Source organism: Sceloporus occidentalis, unplaced genomic scaffold (genome assembly GCF_023333645.1).
Source record: "Sceloporus occidentalis isolate IW3139 unplaced genomic scaffold, rSceOcc1.0.p SCAF_6, whole genome shotgun sequence".
Taxonomy (NCBI): Eukaryota; Metazoa; Chordata; class Lepidosauria; order Squamata; family Phrynosomatidae; genus Sceloporus; species Sceloporus occidentalis.
In genome coordinates this window covers 82,578,622-82,586,197 of record NW_028316986.1, presented here as the reverse complement: position 1 = coordinate 82,586,197, position 7,576 = coordinate 82,578,622, and the positions used below count along the sequence as shown (strand labels likewise).

The window sequence follows — 7,576 nt, the reverse complement described above, 5'->3', positions numbered from 1 at the left end:
TTATTGTGAGAATTCATGTGAGAATCCATGAGTTGTATCTTGGTGAAGGCAAAGGTATCTTGGTAAAGGCAAGGTGAATTTCAGGCAGCCTTGTTGTGTCCAGCAAAGCTGAGTAGGCATTAACTATACACCCAGGAGAACAACACTGTTTGTGAACACACCAAATCATCTTCACTCTGTAAAACCTCCATCTTGGAAGTTAGGGGAACTACAGATAAAATGGTCTCATAACCTGACCAGATTTTCGGTTTGTCTCATAACCTGACCAGATAATTTGCTGAACTATCCAGAAAAATGAAAAATTCTGAAAGCCAGTAAACATTTGTGGCATTTTCTTGGTTCTGATAAATATATTTATTCAACTCTTATTTTTGATAACTTGCTGGGACTCCACTCACAAGTATTTTTTAAAAATAATCTTTCATGCTAAACTGCTATTCAGAAATGTAAAAATTATGCAGTCGGGTTTCCTGCATTTGGGGAAATCGCAGGGGTCAGCACAACCAGAGTGCAATGGATGAGCCTCACCCTGAGAAAACCACCTTCGTGATCATGGTGTCTCCCCTGCCAGGTAATTAATTAATTAATAGCTGGGCAGAGACTCAAAAGTTCTGAAATACAAAGACCACAGTCCAGGATAGACACACTACGTAAATGCTGCATGCATGAACATACAGCGGGCACACATGCAGGGATTGGTATCTTGCCTCTTGCGCCCCACTGAAAGCTCATTGAGTGTAACACTGATTTAGGACACAAAACTGGAAAGCCAGCAACAAGAACAGGCGCCCTGATCATATGGTAGTTACAGGGTGTGACTGTCTTGGGTCTAGACTGGTGTTATACTAGTTGAGCAATTCTAAAAGTTTTAATCAGGAAAAGAAATTTCACCTCCACCTTAGGAAGAACTTCCTGGCAGTAATAAGAGCTGTTTGACAGTGGAACATTCTGCCTCACAGAGTGGTAAAGTCTCCATCTTTGGAGGTTTGTAAACAGAGGTTGGATGGCCATCTGTTGGGATATTTTGATTATGAGTTCCGGCATGGCAGGGGGCAGGACTGGATGGCCCTTGTGGTCTCTTCCAACTCTATGATTCTGTTATTAATAAAACAAATAACATTTCCAAATTCTGTTCTGGATCCAAAACCAGACACCAATTCCCATTTGAAAATAATGATCCAATTTTTCAGGAACATTGGTAATGGCTTACATACTCAAATGTACCTTAAACAGGATTTTTATGTTGCCAAATTTTTATTATTATTATTATTATTATTATTATTATTATTATTTTGTGGGAGGGAGGTCCTTTTCAACAAAACATGATATGGTGGCATTGAGAGAAAGTGGCTCTTTTGTGGATTTTGTCGTTTTTATTTCATGCAGATTTAATCAGATTTGATAACATAATAATAGTTAAAGCATAATTCATTTTAATATAATATTTCAATTATGTAAAATCCTTCTTAAGGAAAAACGCAGGGCAAACAATATACTTGAACTATTGCTGTGCATCTTTCTGGTGACCTGGGTGTAGAATTGCATATTCTGGAGCTCCATATCAAGAATCCCTCCCCCTCAATCCCTGGGGAGAAGGAGAGAGAGAGAGAATGTCATTCAAAGTACAGGGGAGAAGATTTAAGATGGAAGAAATTCTCTTTTGTATTCAATACTTTCTCCTGTACTTGGAGTTGAATTCCATTTGACATTGTCCTTTTAAAAGGGGAGGGGAGGGTTGAGAGAGGAGGAATGAATATATGAGGTTAGTGAACAACTAGTTTGGTTTGTGAAGTGCTCTTTTTAAATGTGAGTGAATAGCACTTGTAGCACAATGCTTTTCAAGGCATTTTTTTTCATACCCAGCACATGAAAATGATTTTTATGAATGGACTTATTTGCATTAGACACATGCTGACTTGGGGATATAAGCATGTTGCAGAACAGGATATGCAAGTCTTTTACTAATGTCAACATTCAGAGTTTTGATTGGCAAAACTGTCAGATTCCAATTCCTCTGTGGTTAAATCCTCACAGTTATTTTTGCTTTGGGGGTTTATCTAAATTTCAAATAATAGACTTTCTACACTACAGCTACTGGCTATTCTTGCAAAAGCTGAATGTCTATTTATATTTCCGTGAGAGATTCAAGAAAAAAAATTGTTGTTTAAATGTGGCATGATTAACAAAAATGGAACTGTTAATCTGCTAGAGAAAATCTTGATAAAAAGCTACAGTTCCTGCTTCTTAAGCTAAGCTTTAATAACACTGAGTTAAGGTTGCTGCTGCCACTTTCTGTGTGTTTATTCCATAAAGCTTTCCACTCTTTATGTCTTCCTCAATCACCCTAAGTCTTTGTTTTTATTTAGCTTTCAGGTCCTAGTGTTATCCTTTGCATGTATGTTTCTTCATCCCAGAATAGTAGTCTGTTTCAGTTTGTTTAACCAATTCCCCTACAAACTGGAAATATACACAGAGAACTGTGTACCCTCCTAGTCTTAAATGAAGGAGGACCTTGACTGCTTCCTGACTATGAGTCTTCCAAATGCTGTAGGACCACAAATGCTCCTATTTTTCCTGGCAAAGGCTGTATTGGCTGGAAATTATGGAAGCTGGAGTTTAATGTCTGGCACATAACACAGGTTCCTTACTTTTACCAAAAACAATACAGCTACATTTCACAATATAATATATCAAGCTGCTATGATGACAGTAGTACTATTTTAATTAGGTACTAATTAAGTACCAACTTTGATTTTAAAAAAACCAACCAAATTTAGGAATATGGTATTTACCTTTTAGTTCTGGTGAGCCAAAAAGGTGATAGATTTGCAGAGACAGGTTTCCTTGAGAATATTTCCACTGAATTAGGAATTTGCACATCAGCACTGAATATCTATTTCCTAGCACCTGGGATTGTGTATTATAGCCAACAACTGACTTGAGATCATTGGTGGCTACAGACTGGGGGGGTTTGTCAAATGTTTTGCTTAAATGAAGATAAAGTATGTCCTTAGCATTCCCACAGTCTACTAAGTAATTTGTCCCCTCCAAAATGGGTAAAATTATTTTGGTATAATTTATTATTCACAAAATACATGCAGTCTTATGCTAATAACTGCCTTGTAACCAAAGTGCTTACAAAATTTCCCTTTTTATAATAATCCTTTTTAATAATTCTAACACATTTCCTGTCTTTGTCCCAGTTCAGAACTCAAAGTGGCTTATAACAAATTTAAAAGCATATCATTAAAAATCCATAAAATATAAAAGTTAAAATGAGATTAAATAATCAAACAATTAAAACCAGATTAAAACATATATCATTAAACATGCACACACACACCAGCACAACAATTAGTAAGATCCATGATATTATTTTTGTGGGAAAGGTATTATATAATCAATTATCAAATGCCTCTATGAACAGATAAGTTTCCTGGATCCTTTTTTTGAAGTTCTGAACATTTGCCTCTTTCCAATACTGTAGATCTCGCCTGTTCTTCATGTTTTCTCAAAGATGCAAGAGAGAAGTTCTGAAAAACCAGATGCAATGGAGAAGTTCTGTTGGTATACTCTGCTGCTCAACAATCTCTCATCCTGAACTTTCTCAGTGGTTTTGCTAAAGTCTCATTGGCTTCAACAACCATGCTGAGACCACTCTGCCAGGAGCAGCTCTGGACTTCATGGATGCCATGACAGCCATGGGCCTGTCCCAGGTAATACCTAAAGGACACACTTTGTGCCTAAATTTCTTTGCTGGGCAGGATGATGATAACCTGAGTGTGTAGGAACTTTCTAAACTTCCATTGTCATGAACTAATCACTACCTGATGGGGGTTCAGACTCGCTGGGACTGGGAGCCTCTGCAGGAGGGGGAAGGCTGATTAAGAAGGTCCACCCAGGAGGCTTATAGATCCAGATGGATTCCAGATGGATCTTAGTGTCCTGTTGCTTTGGCAGGTGACCCTGTTGAAACTCTGGCTGATCTCTGCAATAGATAAATGGCCAGAATGGTGGACATGACTGCTCCTAAGCATTCTCCCCCACGTATTGGAGCCAAGCAACCCCCCTGGGTTAATGGGGAGCTGACACTGATAAAATAAGTAAGATGGAGACTAGAGTGACGATGGCAGAAAATTTGGAGTGAGTCCGCCTTAGCAAGAGCTAGCCCTTTGAAAAGTTAACGCAGTGGTGGTGGCGGCAGTGAAGAAATTATACTTAATATATGCACAGTGTCATCCAACAGAGCCGTCAGGGTGGTCAGGGACTCAGAAGGGACTCAGGCAGACAAACTAACAAGATTCTTCACAACAAAAAGTGTCCCATTCCAGTTTTGTTAAAATAATAAGCAAGCCCTCCACCCACCCTTTTCAAGAAAGGTCTGCTGGACTGCTTGCAGCCCACCACTCCTTATTTACATCTCTTTGGTGCACTGAGTGAGTTTATCTGAGCAAGGGGCTTGCTTCCCATCTTCCATTAACCATGCAGGAAATCATTCAAGCTGAAATAGTTCTACAGCAGGGTAAAAAATGTACAGGGAAATAAAATAGTCTTGTGTTCCTAGGAGTGTAGTGGAGTCTCCCTCCTTGGAGGTCTTCAAACGGAGGCTGGATGGCCATCTGTCGGGGATGCTTTGATCTGGATTTCCTGCATGGCAGGGGGTTGGACTGGATGGCCCTTGCGGTCTCTTCCAACTCTTATGATTCTATGATTCTAAAGCAGACACCACAAATGGACTCTTCATCTGTCCCAGAAAAGGGGATATTGAAGTTCTTCCCCTTAGGGTTTTTGCTGGGATCCAACTTGGAATCAGTAAATTAAAGTGGGGAAGCTAAAGGGATGGGACTGTGGGGAGAGGGTAAAAGAAGGAAACGTCTTTGGGGGAGTGGGTGGAAAACGGCATTTTCAAAATGTATGTAGCTGGGAGGGGTTTCAGATATTTTCAGATTTGTTCTGGTAAGGCTTTTAGTGCAGTATAAGCACATCTCTAAACTATAAATCCCAAGATTTTGTAGAATGGAAGCATGGCAGTTACAGTGCACTCAAACTGCTGTAACTGTGAAGTACAGATTCACCTTAATTAGCCCTGAAAATCTATTAAACCAACCAAAAGATGTTTACTTTCTGGGACTACAAATTCCAGAATTCTGAGTTCCAGAATTCCAATTACAGTCCTGGGAGTTGTAGTCCAAAAACAAATCTTGTCAAGCTCTGTCAGTGGCAGCAACTACAGTGCAGAATTAATTCAGTTTGACACCACTTTAACTACCATGGCACAATGCTATGGAATTATGGTATCTGTAATTTTGAGACATAGCCTTCTCTGTCCGGGAGCTCTGGTGCCACAATAAACTACAAATCCCAGGATTCCATAGGCGATAGTTAAAGTGGTGCATTACTTCTGCACTGTGGCAGCAGCCAGTATCACCTCACATTGCATAACACAAGACTGCTAATAAGGAATGCCAGGGAGATCATTCTGATTTTTGCAGAGCTGGGAAGGTATTTTTACCTTCTTCTCTCTCACTGCCCAATCTGCTCAACCAGGGTTTAGTATACTTGAGCAGAAAAGCAAACAAACCTCTTGAATTTCAAAGTATTTCCAGTATATAGATGGGCAATGAAACACAGTTGGGGTCTGAATGATAAAGTAATTTCTGCCCACTCCTCCATGGTTGAATGGGCAGGTTCTTTTTCTAACACAAAGTATTCCCAATAGTATTTATTTTTAGATCATTATATACAGGCAACACTTTTCCTAAGGTCCTCTACCAATTTTAGGGAAATTATCGGAAACGGAGCTTCTTCCTGGTTCGCGCTAAGGGCGCCCTAGGCGCCGTGGCGCGGAGCGAGGACGTCACGTCCGCGCCACCCCGTATAGAGGCGGCGCGGCCGTGACGTCCTCATGGTGGCAGCCGTCTGGAACGGCCACCATCATTTTTTACGCACAGAGCGCGTATTAGGGTTAGGGAGGTGCAGAAGCACTGCACCTCCCTAACCCTAGTACGCACTCCGTGCATACTTTCATGGCTGTGTGTAACCCGCCTGAATCCCCACATACAATGAAGTGAAAAAAAGGGAGCAGGCAGTTCTCTGCTTATTTGTGGTTGTGTTGTTATTTGCCTTCACATTGCTTCCAACTTATGGCAACTCTAAGATGAACATTAAGATGAAGATGGGGTTTTCTTGGTATGGTTTGTTCAGAGGTGGAATGCCTTTGCCTTCCTCTGAGGCTGAGAGTGTTGCAGGGTCTAAATTCTATTTGTCCTGACTAGAGAAACATTTAGGCCTCATTCACACTAGCGTTTTTGTACTGAGTTTTGCAGCTGGTAAAAAAAGACTGATTCTTTTGAAAAGACACGCTGAAATCCTCAGTTCCAAAAGAACTGGGTTAAGGGAGATTTGTGCTGGCCCCCTGGAATCTGGATCAGGAAAAACTGGCGCAAGTGTGAATGACCCCCTTTTAAACCAGTTTAAAAATCGGTTTATAATGTAGTGTGAACAGCCCCTTAGATTTATCTACCTGTTGATTCGCTACTCAACAACTGAGAATAATCAACAAGTTGGGAATAATCAACAACATTCCAACTGCTGTTCGACCATGGAACTTTGCCTTTTTTGTCTATTGCTCCCAGAGTCCCCAAAATTTGGGAAACAGTTGTCCAAAGTAAGGATTTTCCCCTTATGAAGTTGAAAGCTTTTACAGCCAGATTCCGTAATTTTTGGTGGGGGTTTTGGGCTATGTTCTGGAAGAGTTTATGCCTGACATTTCGCCAGCATCTGTAGCTGGCATCTTTAGAGTATGAGGGGATTATGGCGACGTCACTTGATGTCGTCTGATAATCTTAGCACACTAGCACAATAGTAACGGGAGAATCCCGCTATGCTCCTGTCACTTTCCCACATGTGATAAAGTCCATAGAAATATAAGACACTGCCTTATACTAAGTGAAACCATTACTCCATCTCAGTATTGCTGACACTGGCTGAGATCATAGTATAATAGAGTTGGAAGAGACCCCAAGGGCCAACCCCCTGCCATGCAGAAACACACAATCAAAGAACCTTCAACAGATGGCCATCCAGCCTCTGTTTACAGACCTCCAAAAGAGGAGACTTCACCACTCTCCAAGGTAGTGAGTTCCACTGTTGAACAGTTTTTACCATTAGGAAGTTCTTCCTAACATTTAGGTGGAATCACTTTTCCTGTAGTTTGAATCAAATACTATGTGTCCTAGTCTATGGATCCTATGGGATATTTGCAGTCCAAAGGACTATGGCTGCTCCCACCTCTCACCCTACTCACTACAATAACAGCTGGGTGACCCGGGGTCATGGGTAGAGCTGCAACCTGCTATCATGCAGTTGTTATTCCACAGCTGTGGGGAAGGTGCTGCGTAACAAGGTGCCAAATACCTCCTTGGTCAGTGCCCAAGAGATTAACTACTGTGCCTGTCCTGCAGTTACACCAGCATATGTCACCAAGAAAATGCTGGCCATTGACTGGCAGGGAGTAACGCTCCAGGCCTCCGTCTAAAATTTTCCCATACTTACTGAGGATTTCAAGAAAAGAACC

At 41.0% G+C, this 7,576-nt stretch overlaps 1 pseudogene; it reads right to left on the bottom strand.

The window, feature by feature from the left end:
- Positions 1–425: 425 nt before the first annotated feature.
- Positions 426–579, bottom strand: LOC149311018 (U1 spliceosomal RNA; annotated as a pseudogene).
- Between the last annotated feature and the right edge of the window lie 6,997 nt (positions 580–7,576).